We start from the raw sequence: 20,433 nt of genomic DNA on the forward strand, positions 1-20,433 counted from the left end.
TCTTGGTCTTGAAGTGCTTCTTTGGCTTCTTGTCCTTCTTCAATTTTGGACAGTCACTTTTGTAGTGCCCTGATTCTTTGCACTCAAAGCAAGTGACTTCCTTGATTGATGACTTCTTCTGACCTGAGGATTCAGACTTTCCTCTTGCCTTTCCAGAGCCTTTGAACTTGCTCTGCCTGTGCTTCCAGATGCGGTTGAGTCTCTTGGAGATCAGAGTCAGCTCATCTTCATCAGAATCTTCTGATGCTTCTTCAGACTCTTCTTCTTCCGCTTGAAGAGCCTTTGACTTCTCAACCTTAGCCTTTTCAGATTTGGATTTCAAGGCTATGGACTTTTTCCTCAGATCTTGCATCTCTGAGCGCTTCAGCTCATGGCATTTCAAAATGCTGATGAGTTCTTCTAAACTCATATTCTCAACATCTCTCGTGAGCTCTATTGAAGTCACCAAAGGCATCCAACTTTCAGGAAGACACCTGATGACCCTTATGACGTGATCTTTTGTTGTGTAGCTCTTGTTGAGAGGACGTATGCCAGCTACAAGCAGTTGAAATCTGGAGAACATTTCTTCAATGGACTCATTTGGCTCCATGATGAAGGATTCATATTTTTGAATCAAAGACAATGCCTTTGATTCTTTGACTTTCTTGTTTCCTTCATGAGACATCTTCAGAGAATCAAAAATGCCTTTAGCAAACTCACGATCTGTAATCTTCTGGTACTCCTCATAGGAGATAGCACTTAGAAGAATTGCTCTTGCTTTATGATGTTGTGAGTACAGCTTCTTTTGATCTGCAGACATCTCTGACCTTGGGATCTTTTTGCCATCTGCATCAACTGGACGCTCATAGCCATCCACAATAATATCCCAGAGATCTGCATCGAAACCCAGAAAGAAACTTTCCAGTCTATCTTTCCAATATTCGAACCTTTGACCATCGAACATAGGAGGCTTTGCGTTGTAACCATCTCTTTGAGTTTCACTGGTGGTGGCAGCCATTGTTTTTTCACACCGGCCCGGATCACTGAACACTGTTAGGTGTGGTAATCAGAACTTGCGCTCTGATACCAATTGAAGGTATGAAGAACGGTAGAAAGGGGGGGTTTGAATAACGTTTTCAGTACAAAACTACCACCTTAAAGATTTTAACAAATCTTTTCGAGAACTAAGTGCAAAAGATAGAGATAGAAAAGCACACAAGGATTTTATCCTGGTTCACTTGATAAATCACTCAAGCTACTCCAGTCCACCCGTTAAGGTGATTTCTTCCTTCTTAGAATGAAGGCAATCCACTAATCAGGTAAGAGTTACAACTGCACTTGAAACCTACAAGTGACTAACAATTACACTGACTTAGCTCACACTAAGATTCACTCTCTTAGTCTTCTCTAGGATCCGATCAACCTTGATCTCCTAAAGGAAAATCAAACAACTGTTTGAGGTTGGTGTTTACAAGGGTTTGCTTCTGAATAAGCTGAGTGTAAACTAAAATAAATTACAAGATGAAAGAAAGCTTAGAATATGTCTTGCGCGTGTATTGCTTCAACTTAGTTTCTTCTAGCCGCTTCTTTCAATCTTCAGCCTCTATATATACTCCAAGGATTAGGGTTGAGCGTTGCATGGGAAATGCTACCGTTGGAGGGCAGTTCTGGAAAATCCAGCTTCTGCTGTGGCTGAGAACGTTAGGTAGGTCGTCAGGAAGGTACACTTGCTTTTGTACTTGGATAGCGACTTGACCTTTTAACCTAGGAGACTTCTGATCAGAGGAATGCTTCGTATTGGAACTTGTGAAGCCGGTTGATCAGAGTCAGAGGGAAAGCACAGATCCTCTGACCATTGTATCTTCTGATTCTGAACTCAGAGGGAAGAACATGGCCTTCAGAGTTTCTTGCTTCTGGACTTCAGAGTTTCCACTATTCAGCTTCTGGATCTTCAGAGTCTTCTACACCATCGGAACATCTGAACCTTCAGTGTTTCTTGGTTGTCAGAACTTCTGGATCATCAGAGCTTCTAGCGACTGAGTCCTCATCAGAGTTTGTATAACTTCAGATCTTCTGAAGCTTTTCCACTGTTCATACTGAACATGGTGAATGCGAAAGCGTTGCTTGGGTTACCCTTTATACACAGTGCTTCTGATTTGTGTGAAATTGAGTCAGGGTCAGAGCCTGTAAATAGCACACTCAGAAAAACACGTTAGAGTACCACAATTGTTCATATAAAAAGGTTAACTTGTAATCATCAAAACATAGAGTTGTACTACTAGATCAAAACTTGATCTTACATCTGCATCGAAACCCAGAAAGAAACTTTCCAGTCTATCTTTCCAATATTCGAACCTTTGACCGTCGAACATAGGAGGCTTTGCATTGTAACCATCTCTTTGAGTTTCACTGGTGGTGGCAGCCATTGTTTTTCACACCGGCCCGGATCACTGAACACTGTTAGGTGTGGTAATCAGAACTTGCGCTCTGATACCAATTGAAGGTATGAAAAACGGTAGAAAGCTTTGCTTGGGTTGCTCTTTATACACAGTGAATCTTTTGATCTAGTAGTACAACTCTATGTTTTGATGATTACAAGTTAACCTTTTGATATGAACAATTGTGGTACTCTAACGTGTTTTTCTGAGTGTGCTATTTACAGGCTCTGACCTCAACTCAATCTCACACAAATCAGAAGCACTGTGTATAAAGAGCAACCCAAGCAACGCTTTCGCATTCACCATGTTCAGTATGAACAGTGGAAAAGCTTCAGAAGTTCTACCGTTTTTCATACCTTCAATTGGTATTAGAGCGCAAGTTCTGATTACCACACCTAACAGTGTTCAGTGATCCGGGCCGGTGTGAAAAACAATGGCTACCACCAGTGAAACGCAAAAAGATGGTTACAATGCAAAGCCTCCCATATTCGACGGTCAAAGGTTCGAATATTGGAAAGATAGACTTGAAAGTTTCTTTCTGGGTTTCGATGCAGATCTCTGGGATATTATTGTGGATGGCTATGAGCGTCCAATTGATGCAGAAGGCAAGAAGATCTCAAGGTCAGAGATGACTGCAGATCAAAAGAAGCTTTACTCACAACATCACAAAGCTAGAGCAATTCTTCTAAGTGCTATCTCTTATGAAGAGTACCAGAAGATTACAGATCGTGAGTATGCTAAGGGCATCTTTGAATCCCTGAAGATGTCTCATGAAGGAAACAAGAAAGTCAAAGAATCAAAGGCGTTGTCTTTGATCCAGAAGTATGAGTCCTTCATCATGGAGCCCAACGAGTCCATTAAAGAAATGTTCTCCAGATTTCAGTTGCTTGTAGTTGGAATACGACCTTTCAACAAGAGCTACACAACAAAAGATCATGTCATAAGGGTCATCAGAAGTCTTGCTGAAAGCTGGATGCCCTTGGTGACTTCAATAGAGCTTACGAGAGATGTTGAGCGTATGAGTTTAGAAGAACTCATCAGCATACTGAAGTGTCATGAGCTGAAGCGCTCAGAGATGCAAGATCTGAGGAAGAAGTCAATACCCTTGAAATCCAAATCTGAGAAGGCTAAAGCTGAGAAGTCAAAAGCTCTCCAAGCTGAAGCAGAAGAATCTGAAGAAGCATCAGAAGATTCTGATGAAGATGAGCTGACTCTGATCTCTAAAAGACTCAACCGCATCTGGAAGCACAGGCAGAGCAACTACAAAGGCTCTGGAAAGGCCAAAGGAAAGTCTGAATCCTCAGGCCAAAAGAAGTCATCAATCAAGGAAGTCACATGTTTCGAGTGCAAAGAATCAGGGCACTACAAAAGTGACTGTCCAAAGTTGAAGAAGGACAAGAGGCCAAAGAAGCACTTCAAGACCAAGAAAAGTCTGATGGTGACTTTTGACGAATCAGAGTCAGAGGATGTTGACTCTAATGGTGAAGTCCAAGGACACATGGCTATTGTCAAAGACAAAGGAGCAGAGTCAAAGGATGCTGTTGACTCTGACTCAGAATCAGAAGGAGATCCTCACTCAGACGATGAAAATGAGGTATTCGCTTCTTTCTCAACCTCTGAACTTAAACATGCTTTGTCTGATATCATGGATAAGTATAACTCTTTATTGTCTAAGCATAAAAAGTTGAAAAAGGACTTATCTGCTGCTTCTAAGACTCCTTCTGAACATGAGAAAATCATTTCTGATTTGAAAAATGATAACCATGCTTTAGTGAATTCTAACTCTATGCTTAAGAATCAAATTGCTAAGTTAGAAGAAGTTATTGCCTGCGATGCCTCTGATAGTAAGCATGAATCTTAGTATGAAAAATCTTTTCAAAGATTCCTGGCTAAAAGCGTAGACAGAAGCTTAATGGCTTCAATGATCTATGGCGTAAGCAGAAATGGAATGCATGGCATTGGCTATTCTAAACCAATTAGAAATGAGCCTTCTATGCCTAAAGCTAAATCTTTGTATGAATGCTTTGTTCCCTATGGTTCCATATTACCTGATCCTTTACTTGTTGAAGTTGCTAAACCCCCTCTCAAAAAGGGATCTTTCTCCATGTCTAAATATCATGCAAAAATTCCTTTACATTACCATGTTGAGAAACCCAAGGTGAACAGAACCTCTGGGGTAGCTAACAAGAGAGGACCCAGAAAGTGGGTACCTAAGGATAAGATTATCTATGTTGCAGATATCCTTGATAGCTCCACTGAAACACCAATCATGGTATCTGGACAGTGGATGCTCGCGTCACATGACGGGAGAAAGGCGTATGTTCCAAGAGCTTAAACTTAAGCCTGGAGGCGAAGTTGGCTTTGGTGGCAACGAAAAGGGTAAAATTGTTGGTACTGGTACTATTTGTGTAGATAGTAGTCCATGCATTGACAATGTTTTATTGGTAGACGGCTTAACTCATAACTTATTGTCTATAAGTCAATTAGCTGACAAGGGTTATGATGTTATCTTTAATCAAAAGTCCTGTCGGGCTGTAAGTCAGATCGATGGCTCTGTTCTGTTTAACAGCAAGAGGAAGAACAACATTTATAAGATCAGATTATCTAAGTTGGAGGCTCAGAATGTGAAGTGTCTTCTGTCTGTTAATGAAGAGCAATGGGTATGGCATAGACGGTTAGGGCATGCCAGTATGAGAAAGATTTCTCAGCTGAGTAAGCTAAACCTAGTCAGGGGCTTACCCACTCTGAAGTTCTCTTCAGACGCTCTTTGTGAAGCATGTCAGAAAGGCAAATTCACAAAAGTCCATTTCAAGGCAAAGAATGTTGTCTCAACCTCAAGGCCGTTGAAACTTCTGCATATCGACCTGTTTGGACCAGTGAAAACTGAGTCTATAGGTGGCAAGAGATATGGTATGGTCATTGTTGACGACTATAGCCACTGGACATGGGTAAAATTTCTAACCCGCAAGGATGAGTCTCATGTTGTATTCTCTACTTTCATAGCCCAAGTGCAAAACGAGAAGGCTTGTAGGATTGTGCGTGTCAGAAGTGACCATGGTGGAGAGTTTGAGAATGACAAGTTTGAGAGTCTGTTTGATTCCTATGGAATTGCACATGATTTCTCTTGTCCCAGAACTCCTTAACAAATTGGTGTTGTTGAGAGGAAGAACAGAACTCTTTAGGAGATGGCTAGAACCATGCTCCAAGAAACTGGCATGGCTAAGGACTTTTGGGTAGAGGCAGTAAACACAGCGTGTTACATTCATAACAGAATCTCTGTGAGACCAATTCTGAATAAGACTCCCTATGAATTGTGGAAGAATATAAACCCAACATTTCTTACTTTCATCCTTTTGGTTGTGTTTGTTATGTTCTTAATACTAAGGATAGATTGCATAAGTTTGATGCGAAATCGTCTAAATGTCTATTACATGGTTACTATGAGAGATCTAAAGGTTTTAGATTTTATAATACTGATGCTAAAACAATTGAAGAATCTATTCATGTTAGATTTGACGATAAGCTTGACTCTGACCAGTCAAAGCTAGTTGAGAAATTTGCAGATTTAAGTATAAATGTTTCTGACAAAGGCAAAGCTCCAGAGGAAGCTGAGCCAAAGGAAGATGAACCAGAAGAAGCTGGTCCCTCTGGTTCACAATCTCAGAAGAAGAGCAGAATCAATGCGGCTCATCCTAAGGAATTGATTCTGGGCAACAAAGATGAACCAGTCAGAACCAGATCAGCCTTCAGACCCTCTGAAGAGACCCTGCTTAGTCTGAAAGGATTGGTGTCCTTAATTGAACCCAAGTCAATTGATGAAGCTCTTCAGGACAAGGACTGGATTCTGGCTAAGGAAGAAGAATTGAATAAATTTTCCAAAAATGATGTTTGGAGCCTAGTGAAGAAGCCTCAAAGTGTCCACGTAATTGGAACCAAATGGGTGTTCAGAAACAAGTTGAATGAGAAAGGTGATGTAGTCAGAAACAAGGCAAGGCTAGTTGCTCAAGGCTACAGTCAGCAAGAAGGAATAGACTACACAGAAACATTTGCTCCAGTAGCAAGACTAGAAGCAATCAGACTGCTGATCTCCTTCTCAGTGAATCACAACATAATTCTACATCAGATGGATGTTAAGAGTGTCTTCCTAAATGGATACATATCAGAGGAAGTCTACGTTCATCAACCCCCAGGTTTTGAAGATGAGAAGAACCGAGACCATTTCTTCAAGCTGAAGAAATCTCTCTATGGTCTGAAGCAAGCTCCCAGAGCATGGTATGAGAGACTCAGCTCATTCCTTCTGGAAAATGAGTTTGTAAGGGGTAAAGTAGATACAACTCTCTTTTGCAAAACTTACAAAGATGATATCTTAATCGTGCAAATTTATGTTGATGATATTATATTTGGTTCTGCTAATCAATCTCTATGCAATGAATTTTCTGAGATGATGCAGGCTGAATTTGAGATGAGTATGATGGGAGAACTCAAGTACTTTCTGGGAATACAAGTTGATCAAACACCAGAAGGAACATATATCCATCAGAGCAAATACACTAAAGAACTTCTGAAGAAGTTCAATATGCTGGAATCTACAGTTGCCAAGACTCCAATGCATCCTACATGCATTCTGGAGAAAGAAGATGCAAGTGGTAAAGTTTGTCAGAAGCTCTATCGTGGTATGATAGGATCACTTCTATACTTAACTGCATCAAGGCCAGATATATTGTTTAGTGTTCATTTATGTGCTCGTTTCCAATCAGATCCAAGGGAAACCCACTTAGCTGCTGTTAAGAGGATCCTAAGATATCTGAAAGGTACCACTAATCTTGGCTTGATGTATAAGAAAACATCAGAGTATAAGCTTTCAGGTTATTGTGATGCTGATTATGCTGGAGATAGAACAGAGAGAAAAAGCACTTCTGGAAATTGTCAATTTCTGGGAAGCAACTTAGTCTCATGGGCAAGCAAGAGGCAATCAACCATTGCACTATCTACTGCAGAGGCAAAATATATCTCAGCAGCAATATGCAGCACTCAGATGCTCTGGATGAAACATCAGCTGGAGGATTATCAAATCCTTGAGAGCAATATCCCAATCTATTGTGATAACACTGCTGCAATTTCATTGAGTAAGAATCCTATCTTACATTCAAGGGCAAAGCACATTGAGGTAAAGTATCATTTTATTAGAGATTATGTACAGAAGGGCGTACTTCTTCTGAAGTTTGTTGATACTGATCATCAATGGGCAAATATCTTTACAAAGCCCTTAGCAGAGGATAGATTTAATTTCATTCTGAAAAATCTGAATATGGACTTTTGTCCAGCATGAAGATGGATCAGAACCTCTGACTATGATACTTCTTTATCAGAAGATGTCTAGTTCAGAAGATAACTCTATCAGAGTTTATGTACCCATTGGTGCTGACTCTGAAGCTGAGACAGTAAACGTGTGTCAGTATCTCTGATACATAGTTCCTTGTGCCCGTGCTGACAGTCTGTCGTAATGAGTGTTGATGTGCTTCTCTCCTGCGTGTGATATGTGTATTAACTGTTACTATCATGTCTTTAATTTTTAACCGTTGATTTTAATTTGCTTTTTGATCAACAACGGTTATTTTCAAAAACCCACTATACACACACATTCTCCTACACTTACGGTTTTACCTTCTCTCTCTTCAGTTTTTCAAATCCTTATCCCCACGATCTCTCTCTCTCTCTCTATTCATCGTTTTCTTTTCTACCCAAAATCTTTAACCGCCTTCAAGATGGTTAGATCCAACAGAAGTGAAACTGCAGATGCAACCAGATTCCCGACTATGGTAGTAGGCCAAGCTACAGGTCAATCGGGTCCTGAAACTCAAAGTCAAGGTCAAGCTCAAGAGAAGATGATTCCAATTGCAGAACGGGGTTGTGCCGTTCACTGCGTCTTTGCTCCTGAAGAACTCCAGGTTCTTGCTGAATGGAGATTCGACCTGGATAATATAGCTGCTAATGGGTATGATCTTTGTCCTGAAGTTCATGTTCAAGGCTAGGAAGAATATTTCAACAGGCTTCGAGGTCCGATCTATGACAAATTGGTCAAGGAATTCTGGAAACATGCCGACTGTGATGACACACAAGTGGTTTCTTACATTGCTGGTAGAAGGATAATCATCACTGAGAAGTCTATTGTTGATCTTCTGGGTGCACACACTGAAACTGGGTATAGATTCCAACTGACGGAATCGAAGTTGAAACCCAGAACAAAGGAAGAAACCAACAAGGCTCTTTACGCAACTTATAAGCCTGGCAAGAGCGACTACAAAGTAGTTGATCTTCATCCCAAGCTGAGGATATGGCACAAGATTCTGCTTCACTGCATCGACCAGAGGCCAAAGGGAAGCTCTCCTGATTACATCAACTTCTGTCAGAAGGCGATGCTGTTCTTTAGTCAGGATCATAGGAAGATCTGCCTTCCTTTCTTCCTGTTCTCTTACCTGAAAGAGTGTATCAGGAAATCCAGAACCACAGCCTCCATCAAGTCTGCTATCAAGTACATCCCTTTTGGGAGACTGCTTTCAGATCTCTTCATTGAGAGCAAATTCATAGAAGATCTGATCAAGACAGGATGCACAGAGGATCTGTCGACAATTGTTAGTGATGTCTTCACATCCACATCTTTGAAGAAGATGGGATTGATCAAGAAAAAGGTTGCCCCTGCTCATGAAGATACTTCTGACGAAGTAAGACAAAGAAGGGTGCCTCTGACTGATTACCCTCTGTGGTCTCAAGCAGATAATCCGAATGCAATCCTGTGTTACATTGATGATCTGAGGCAACAAGGGTATGAGATTGATGTGGACGAGTTCTTCAGAAACTTACCACCAGCTCCAGATTTTGACTCTCCTCCCAAGAAGAAAACTCAGAGAAAAATGGTCTTGGAGGAATCTTCTGAAGAGTCTGATGATCAGAAGAAGAAGAAGAAGAAGGCTGACAAATCTAAGAGGAAGCACGAGGAATCCACCAAACCAGATGCTCCATCTGATGGTGATGATGGTGATGCTCCTCTTCCAAAGAAGAAAAATGTAACACCCCGATTTCCAGGTGTCACTTTAGTAACCAAAAATAATCTTTACGCGGAAAACAGGTAATTTTTTTTTTTTTCCGTTTTCTTTCCATTAAATCAAAACGATAAGGAAGTAAAGACAAAACCCAACTACTAAACTAACCAACATACATCAAATATAAACATGTACAGCCTCAGCTGCACTCCCACGTCACGCGCACTCGCAGTGACTCCAAAGCAGTGTGCCCGTAGGCAAATATCTACAGACCCAGAAGTGTAAGTGAGAAAATTAAAATTACAAACCACTAGGAGAAAGTCGGCCTCAATATGGCCTAAGCAAAGACCCCTATGGTCAAACTGACTCACTGTGATCCCTCAGTAAGAGAACCACACGAAAAGTCATGCGTCGGAAACCTACCCGATCCCAAAAGCAAAACGAATCAGAGCTTTACACAAAACATGACGCCTGCCCAAACCTAACCTCCCAGTGCCAAACCCACAACGATCTGAAGTCGGCAAGTTGAAGCTCAACTCTATGCGCCATAGAACTCCTTTCGTCAGACGTCCACGCTCGTCAGTCTGGTCCTCCATGACCCTTCCCCGATACGTCTCCCGGTGACCAGCTACATCGATCACCCAAGCGGTGGGGGCATCCCGATCCAGCAGCTCATATCTGATCCCCCCCGAGGGAGAGACCGTCGAGAACCAGTCGACCATCGACATCTGGCAGCAGGCCGACCGCCCAAACACAAACATACAAACAAAGCCAAGGCGCTAGGGTCAACTCACAGCAATAAGTACATATACACTCAACATGTGACGGGGTATATATATAAGTTGTTATATAAGCATATAAGTAATCCTAGTATGTTATGGCTCTAACATTGCTTCAATAAACAAACAGCACACAGTCTCAGTCAGCATGAATGTATGCGTGAAATGCACAATATGAATCCGGATTTGTGACGCGTTCTCGTTCGCCACAAGTGAAGCATTCCCGTTCTTCACTATGGATGGACCATTCCCGTTATCCATCCTGGATGAAATCCATCCTGGATGAACCATTCCCGTTATTCATCCTTGGTGAACCATTCCCGTTATTCACCGTATGATGAACCATTCCCGTTATTCATCATTTATGCAAGGTGAACCATTCCCGTTATTCACCATGATATGCACAGGTGAACCATTCCCGTTATTCACCCGATTGAATGCAACGTGGTTAGCCAAACAACGAATCGCCCTTACCACGAAAGTGTTTAGCTCACAACCCAATCTCAACAAACCCATGAGTTAGTGTCGGTCAATACAACACAACTCGGAGTAAGTGTCGGTCAATACAACACAGCTCCACCAACAAGAATACACAAGGGTCTAGTGTCGGTCAATACAACACAGCCCAAACAACAAGAGCGCTAAGTGTCGGTCAATACAACACCGCTCCAACTACAAGAGAACCCAAGGGATTAATGTCGGTCAATACAACACAACCCCATCAACAAGAGTACGTAAAGTACTCGGTGACTTTCAATCATCACCATAGCTCACCTTAGTGGCTTTCCCCAATTCCAATAACTCACAACAAAGGTCGACTTTTCCCCGTCTTTCGTAAATATTTTCCCCTTCAGTTTTCCTATACTTAAACATTAATAAAAATGATTTCAATTCAGATTAGTCAGGTTATGAGTTTATTTCTCAAAATCTAGGTTTCCCAAGTCTTTAGTTTACAAAATTCTATTCATTCTAGGTTTTCCGAAAACCAACCACCCAAAAGAGGTTTCCCGGGGAAAGTCTAAGTAAACCAACGAATCCCAACAAATGGCTAAGTCCCAAACCCCTCGTTTGAACTTGCCTGGGGTTGCTCATCCAACCCGAAACATCAAAGGTCACCAGATCAATGAATCTCCACTCCGAAGTCGCGTCAAAACGCACAATCCAACAAAGCACAACATCACAACATCAGTTCATCAACATAATCAACATCAAAGTAAAGCATAAGTCGAATTGATCGACGCCTATCATGCATTCATAGCTAATATATAGTAAGTTGCCCTAACCTCGAGCTGTTCCAGCTTCGCAAACAAAGTTCTCCTCAAACAATTGCTCTGAGTCTTCCAAAGTTCCCTCAACTGAACCTCGGAGAAAAACAAAGCAGAATCCAAACAAAATCGATTAGTTCGATCGCAAAACAATACATAAACGATAGACAAAGCATCAAAGCTTCAGAATACGACAATCGGGTACGAAAAGACAAGTTTTCGAAACCGAAAAACTCCCCCCCTTAGGAAATAGCCCACGGCCATAAGGAGAAAAGGGCTTCGGCTCTTTTTTCTTTGATTAAATCAATTCACAAGGTAGTTTTAGGATAAAACTAAGGCAAAGAAACTGTCGGAACAATTTTCGAACAATCGGGTCGAAATATGACTATCCAGGGGCATTTTGGTCCAAAATAAAGGCTCAAAACTTCAAAGTTATCAGTTCTAAAAACAAATTTGACAGCAACGATCCTCATGACATCCGTGACAACAAATCCTAAAGGCACGAAGTCAGATTAAGTCTTTTCGACAATAAAGTTTCGAAATGTGAGCAAAAAGGGTTTTGAAACAGTTTTTCAGATCCTGGACAACTGGATCACAATCGGCGTTTACTGACAGAGGTTTTAGGCTCATGGGAACCTTGAGAACATAACCCAAGCAAGAAATCGAAGAAAACGGACAATTTTAGAAAAAGCTCAAAACTGTGAGCACAGAAACGACTTCAGAAACGCAACAGAAACAACAATCAGAGGTAGGAATCGTGTTAGTTACCTCGATACCTAGAAGTAGGGACGAACTGCACGAAGATTGGTCAAGTTTTCGCGAAAATCTCCTCCCCCCTTGCTCTCCACGAAATTCAGCCACAAAAGGAAGAAAATGAAGGAATTTTTGCTTTTTGAGCTATTTATAGGCAGGCGAAATCGCGGGAAAATGAAAATTTCGCGATTCCGATTTTTGCAGCACGATCACCGTGGAATTCTAAGAGAGATTCTGGCGTCAGAATTCCAGAACTCAAAACAAATATCTAAGATTTGGGAAAAACGATATCCAAAACGCCAAAAGCGGTGTAAGTTAGTCTGTCCCGAAAAACTACTTTTTGCTGTGATGCTCAAACGACAAAACTTCCTACTGAAGAAAGATTGGAAACGTCGAAACAAATCTGGCATCGCGGACGGAATCTTCGTTAGATGTCCCGAATAGAAAAAGTCTTCATCCTTCGCTCAAAACTAAGGTTTCGAAGCAAAGAAATTAGCGTCGGCGGACATCCGAAAAGTTAAACCTATCGTGCGTACAGTCCAGAGTTCCGAAATGAAACGCTGGTCGATGGAAAAATAAAGAGAAACTTTAAATTTTCCAAGAGTTTGAAATCTCACTTAAAACGTTGCTTTAAGAGCGAAATAGCCTTTTCTGGACATGCTCGCCATAAGGCAGGTGTGCAGACGACTCGCACTAGCTCCGAAAGAAACAACGCCACATTCCTCGAGCAATTCCTGAACTTTCTTCTTCATTAATCTTTCTCAAATATCAAACTCCTGTCACGCTTACACTGATTCCACGCGTGAGTCGGAAATTAACTTGTTCCGAAAATCCGGGTCTTACAATACTCCCCTCCAAAAAGAAAGTTTCGTCCTCGAAACTCAGAGTTCTGAGAAAGTCCGGAATACAGTTCCTCGATCTTATCTTCCAATTCTTATGTAGTAGTGCCTGTGTCATTGTTCCTCAAAATCTTTACTTAAGCAATCTGCCTTCCCCTTAACTGTTTCACTCTTCTATCCCCACTGCTAACTATCGGTGTCTCAAAAGACAAAACATCATTCAACCTCATGTCGTCTGACTCGATTACTTGCGTCGGACCTCTGCTTGAAATGATACCGGTTGGTATTCCGTGCAGTCGCACCATCTTAGCCACTTACTTCTTTACTTTCGGTCGTCCGAAATTCTTCTTAAACTCAGTGCCTCTCTGTCATCTCAAAATAGATACCCAGCTTGTCCTCGTGATCTTCATCTACAGTCCAAAACTCCACTTGTCCGTTCGATAACTCCTAGACGAAATATTGCGTTGGAACCTAATAGTCCATTAACGTCACATCCAACTTCGTAACTATCATCACTCGCACAATGAAATCAATCTCCTACTTAGTCACCATTCGAATTAAAAATCGACTTATGTCCTTATTTCTTGTCCTTCACTAATCTTATCCCCTTCAACATCAAGTTATCAACAACTTATAAGATAATTCTCTTCTTAATATCTAACAATCCATTATTATCGTCTTCTTCCTTAGAACTTCCCTCACTCAAACCTATTTACACTTACTGAAACCCCTAACACTTCGCACAAATCGAGACTTATCATCTAGAAGATTAAATCATAACTATACCTCAAGGGACTTAACTAGCCATCTTATCATCCGATCCTTCAACATTCTGAGATTTAACTCTTACCGTAACCGCTAACACCACCAAATCTCTTATGTGTACAGGAATCTCAGCTCTCTAGGACAACCTTAGCCCTAGGATTCTTATTCAACTTTAGCAAAATTCACTTGTTACCCGTAATGTGCACCATCAAAATCCATAACAAAGTTTCACTCCCTCTTAGACTCTGAGGAACTTGTCCAAACATAACAACTTCAAGTATTCATCTTAATACTAACACTTTCCTTTTTGTCACTCCATCACCATCTCGTCACTCAACTTCTTAATCTCTCAATCAAATTCTGACAACCTTCGAGTCTTACACACCTTAGATAGACATTCATAGATTTAAAACCTAAACCTACACCAAGTTTGGTCCTCTAACGACCTTTAATCCTTCAATACTTCTTAAATGAATATCCGTTCCTTAAAACTATAACTCCTTCACTTACCCAAACGACCTGATAAGTGTCGTCATGCTTCCACACTCACCACTTGATCCTGCTATCCATAATCATAACTTATTATGCTAACATCATTCAAATCTTATCACATGGTCATGATGTCCGCAACCTCATAATCAACATCAATCGATCACCAACCTTAACACTCCACACAACCCAGAATTCCCTTACTTCAAGATCTCTCTTATACTACACCTCAATGGTCTTAACCCGAAACTCACCTTCAGGTCTTCAATCTTCTAAGATTCAACTCCTATTGTCACACCTACAACCATAAGATCTCCTACTCGTACGTGATTCTCGGCTCTCAAGATTCAATCTTAACCCTAAGATTTCAATCCAACTTAGTAAATCTCACTTAGTAATCTCAGCATATTTCCTTGGAATCCATATCACCAACCTCAAGTATTCAACTTATGCTAAAACTTTCTTTCTCCAACTTAATCATTAATTCAACACTTTTCAAATGAAAATTCATCTCTTAAGACTATAATGTCTCCACATATTAATCAAACGCTTAGCGAAACTTATTGCTCGAACTCGACTATAACAATCTAGTTCAGAGTTAATTCTTCTCACTCTTGCTACCATCAAGGTATCATCTAAAACATGATTAAATCCAACTTATTTAGTCTCTAAAAACTCCCCTCAGCAATCACATAACCTATGACTTCATAACTTCCGAGAAACTACTTAATACTTTTCCAGCACTAAATCTCTTGACTTGGTCTACCTCTACTTGGAGTAATCACACGAACTAACCAATCAATGTCTATACGACACTCATCGACTTCCACAGATTCAAATCTTAATCTTTTACAATCAAATGCTTAACACGAACTTTCCTCCCAAATCCGACTAATCCTCAATCAATTCAAATTCATCTTACCCGTCCTTCTATCAAAGTCCATAACCAGCTGTGATTCCGAATATCACCCCCTCAATATTAGGTTGATCAGGCCTAATACATCGAAGGTGGAAATTTAGAAAAACCCACTAGAACAGTCAATGAGTTCCTATCCTCCAGTAGTCACAAATATCCTGATACTAAATCCTTTAATGATCCCGCTACGGAACTACACACCCTCAACATGACACGTATACTACCCATACGGAATCTCCCTAAGATTCGTTCTTCAGCTACTAGCTTCCTCATAATCGCATCGGTGGAAGGCTACTTTCTAGACTTAGTGTGCTATTCCCAACCTCGTGTAACTCCTATAGTTAAAACACGAGCAACTTCGAATAAGGTCCTACTAGGGATAATAATCATAAGATCATAGTCTAGGTCGTAAATACAAGTTAGGCGCGTCACACTCGCTTCGAAGAGAAAAGAGTAAGTTATTCTAGAATACGAGAACAGTTAAAATATTACCATCGTTCCCACGTTCTTCCTCGTTCAACTCCTCAGCTCTTGCCCCCTCCTTGGTATGAATCCTTTCCTCTGTAGCAAATTGTTTTCCTTTCCCAACATTCCCTGATGATTCGCCCTTGGGTGCCTTACAATCTCTGGAGAAATGTCCCGGTTGGTTGCAATTAAAGCATAGTTTTCCCTTGATCTTGCACTTACTAGCATAGTGCCCTACTTCCCTGCACCTGTAACACGTCACTGCTCTTCCCGAAGTCTTGTTTCCTGTCCCTTCGGTAGCATCATTCCCTTTCATCTTACTATCAGACGTTTCCTCCTGGGGTGTCTTGCAGTTCACAGCTAGATGCCCCTCTCGGTTACACTTGAAGCATCTCCATCCAGTCACTGAGCACTTGTTAGCAAAATGCCCAAACTTTCCACAACGAGTACATGTCACACCTTTGTCACCAACTGGCTCCCCTCCAGTATCAGCAGTCGTTGGTTTGTAGACTCTTGAGATAAGATCTCTTCCCTTGAAACGCTGATATGGTCCCCACTGATGGTAGCTCTCCCTTCTGTTGTAGCCTTGAGATCCTGACCTTATTGGTCCCCCAGCTTCTGTTCGGTTCATTCCTCTTTGTTGATACATCGCCGTCGCCATCAATTGTTGATGATGCTCACGTGCAGCCTCTTCAGCGCGCATATAAGCGTCATCCGCAGCCTGGTTCATCATTGCCTCGATCAGTGTAGCTATTGCCCCCGCCATCCGGTTAAGGTCCACCATCCTATATCTCATCAAACGTCCGATTAGTACTAGCCATACGGTAGCACTAGACAAACCACTCAATCCGATTAAGTAGTAACGCAAACAATTAGAGCGAAAATCGCTCTGCAGACAATCAATTTTCACTCTTTGCAGAGTCACACAACCTAGCACAGAAGACCTATTCCCCAAAGACTCCCAAAAGACTCGACTAAGCTCTGATACCACAATGTAACACCCCGATTTCCAGGTGTCACTTTAGTAACCAAAAATAATCTTTACGCGGAAAACAGGTAATTTTTTTTTTTTCCGTTTTCTTTCCATTAAATCAAAACGATAAGGAAGTAAAGACAAAACCCAACTACTAAACTAACCAACATACATCAAATATAAACATGTACAGCCTCAGCTGCACTCCCACGTCACGCGCACTCGCAGTGACTCCAAAGCAGTGTGCCCGTAGGCAAATATCTACAGACCCAGAAGTGTAAGTGAGAAAATTAAAATTACAAACCACTAGGAGAAAGTCGGCCTCAATATGGCCTAAGCAAAGACCCCTATGGTCCAACTGACTCACTGTGATCCCTCAGTAAGAGAACCACACGAAAAGTCATGCGTCGGAAACCTACCCGATCCCAAAAGCAAAACGAATCAGAGCTCTACACAAAACATGACGCCTGCCCAAACCTAACCTCCCAGTGCCAAACCCACAACGATCTGAAGTCGGCAAGTTGAAGCTCAACTCTATGCGCCATAGAACTCCTTTCGTCAGACGTCCACGCTCGTCAGTCTGGTCCTCCATGACCCTTCCCCGATACGTCGCCCGGTGACCAGCTACATCGATCACCCAAGCGGTGGGGGCATCCCGATCCAGCAGCTCATATCTGATCCCCCCCGAGGGAGAGACCGTCGAGAACCAGTCGACCATCGACATCTGGCAGCAGGCCGACCGCCCAAACACAAACATACAAACAAAGCCAAGGCGCTAGGGTCAACTCACAGCAATAAGTACATATACACTCAACATGTGACGGGGTATATATATAAGTTGTTATATAAGCATATAAGTAATCCTAGCATGTTATGGCTCTAACATTGCTTCAATAAACAAACAGCACACAGTCTCAGTCAGCATGAATGTATGCGTGAAATGCACAATATGAATCCGGATTTGTGACGCGTTCCCGTTCGCCACAAGTGAAGCATTCCCGTTCTTCACTATGGATGGACCATTCCCGTTATCCATCCTGGATGAAATCCATCCTGGATGAACCATTCCCGTTATTCATCCTTGGTGAACCATTCCCGTTATTCACCGTATGATGAACCATTCCCGTTATTCATCATTTATGCAAGGTGAACCATTCCCGTTATTCACCATGATATGCACAGGTGAACCATTCCCGTTATTCACCCGATTGAATGCAACGTGGTTAGCCAAACAACGAATCGCCCTTACCACGAAAGTGTTTAGCTCACAACCCAATCTCAACAAACCCATGAGTTAGTGTCGGTCAATACAACACAACTCGGAGTAAGTGTCGGTCAATACAACACAGCTCCACCAACAAGAATACACAAGGGTCTAGTGTCGGTCAATACAACACAGCCCAAACAACAAGAGCGCTAAGTGTCGGTCAATACAACACCGCTCCAACTACAAGAGAACCCAAGGGATTAATGTCGGTCAATACAACACAACCCCATCAACAAGAGTACGTAAAGTACTCGGTGACTTTCAATCATCACCATAGCTCACCTTAGTGGCTTTCCCCAATTCCAATAACTCACAACAAAGGTCGACTTTTCCCCGTCTTTCGTAAATATTTTCCCCTTCAGTTTTCCTATACTTAACCATTAATAAAAATGATTTCAATTCAGATTAGTCAGGTTATGAGTTTATTTCTCAAAATCTAGGTTTCCCAAGTCTTTAGTTTACAAAATTCTATTCATTCTAGGTTTTCCGAAAACCAACCACCCAAAAGAGGTTTCCCGGGGAAAGTCTAAGTAAACCAACGAATCCCAACAAATGGCTAAGTCCCAAACCCCTCGTTTGAACTTGCCTGGGGTTGCTCATCCAACCCGAAACATCAAAGATCACCAGATCAATGAATCTCCACTCCGAAGTCGCGTCAAAACGCACAATCCAACAAAGCACAACATCACAACATCAGTTCATCAACATAATCAACATCAAAGTAAAGCATAAGTCGAATTGATCGACGCCTATCATGCATTCATAGCTAATATATAGTAAGTTGCCCTAACCTCGAGCTGTTCCAGCTTCGCAAACAAAGTTCTCCTCAAACAATTGCTCTGAGTCTTCCAAAGTTCCCTCAACTGAACCTCGGAGAAAAACAAAGCAGAATCCAAACAAAATCGATTAGTTCGATCGCAAAACAATACATAAACGATAGACAAAGCATCAAAGCTTCAGAATACGACAATCGGGTACGAAAAGACAAGTTTTCGAAACCGAAAAACTCCCCCCCTTAGGAAATAGCCCACGGCCATAAGGAGAAAAGGGCTTCGGCTCTTTTTTCTTTGATTAAATCAATTTACAAGGTAGTTTTAGGATAAAACTAAGGCAAAGAAACTGTCGGAACAATTTTCGGACAATCGGGTCGAAATATGACTATCCAGGGGCATTTTGGTCCAAAATAAAGGCTCAAAACTTCAAAGTTATCAGTTCTGAAAACAAATTTGACAGCAACGATCCTCATGACATCCGTGACAACAAATCCTAAAGGCACGAAGTCAGATTAAGTCTTTTCGACAATAAAGTTTCGAAATGTGAGCAAAAAGGGTTTTGAAACAGTTTTTCAGATCCTGGACAACTGGATCACAATCGGCGTTTACTGACAGAGGTTTTAGGCTCATGGGAACCTTGAGAACATAACCCAAGCAAGAAATCGAAGAAAACGGACAATTTTAGAAAAAGCTCAAAACTGTGAGCACAGAAACGACTTCAGAAACGCAACAGAAACAACAATCAGAGGTAGGAATCGTGTTAGTTACCTCGATACCTAGAAGTAGGGACGAACTGCACGAAGATTGGTCAAGTTTTCGCGAAAATCTCCTCCCCCCTTGCTCTCCACGAAATTCAGCCACAAAAGGAAGAAAATGAAGGAATTTTTGCTTTTTGAGCTATTTATAGGCAGGCGAAATCGCGGGAAAATGAAAATTTCGCGATTCCGATTTTTGCAGCACGATCACCGTGGAATTCTAAGAGAGATTCTGGCGTCAGAATTCCAGAACTCAAAACAAATATCTAAGATTTGGGAAAAACGATATCCAAAACGCCAAAAGCGGTGTAAGTTAGTCTGTCCCGAAAAACTACTTTTTGCTGTGATGCTCAAACGACAAAACTTCCTACTGAAGAAAGATTGGAAACGTCGAAAAAAATCTGGCCGCGCGGACGGAATCTTCGTTAGATGTCCCGAATAGAAAAAGTCTTCATCCTACGCTCAAAACTAAGGTTTCGAAGCAAAGAAATTAGCGTCGGCGGACATCCGAAAAGTTAAACCTATCGTGCGTACAGTCCAGAGTTCCGAAATGAAACGCTGGTCGATGGAAAAATAAAGAGAAACTTTAAATTTTCCAAGAGTTTGAAATCTCACTTAAAACGTTGCTTTAAGAGCGAAATAGCCTATTCTGGACATGCTCGCCATAAGGCAGGTGTGCAGACGACTCGCACTAGCTCCGAAAGAAACAACGCCACATTCCTCGAGCAATTCCTGAACTTTCTTCTTCATTAATCTTTCTCAAATATCAAACTCCTGTCACGCTTACACTGATTTCACGCGTGAGTCGGAAATTAACTTATTCCGAAAATCCGGGTCTTACAAAAAAGAAGCAAGTGAGGATTGTGGAGAAGCCTACCCGTGTGGAACCTGCTGCTGCAGTCATCAGAATGGAGACTTCTGCCAGAGTGACTCGGTC

The sequence above is a fragment of the Lotus japonicus genome, chromosome 1 (genome assembly GCF_012489685.1).
Source record: "Lotus japonicus ecotype B-129 chromosome 1, LjGifu_v1.2".
Lineage (NCBI taxonomy): Eukaryota > Viridiplantae > Streptophyta > Magnoliopsida > Fabales > Fabaceae > Lotus > Lotus japonicus.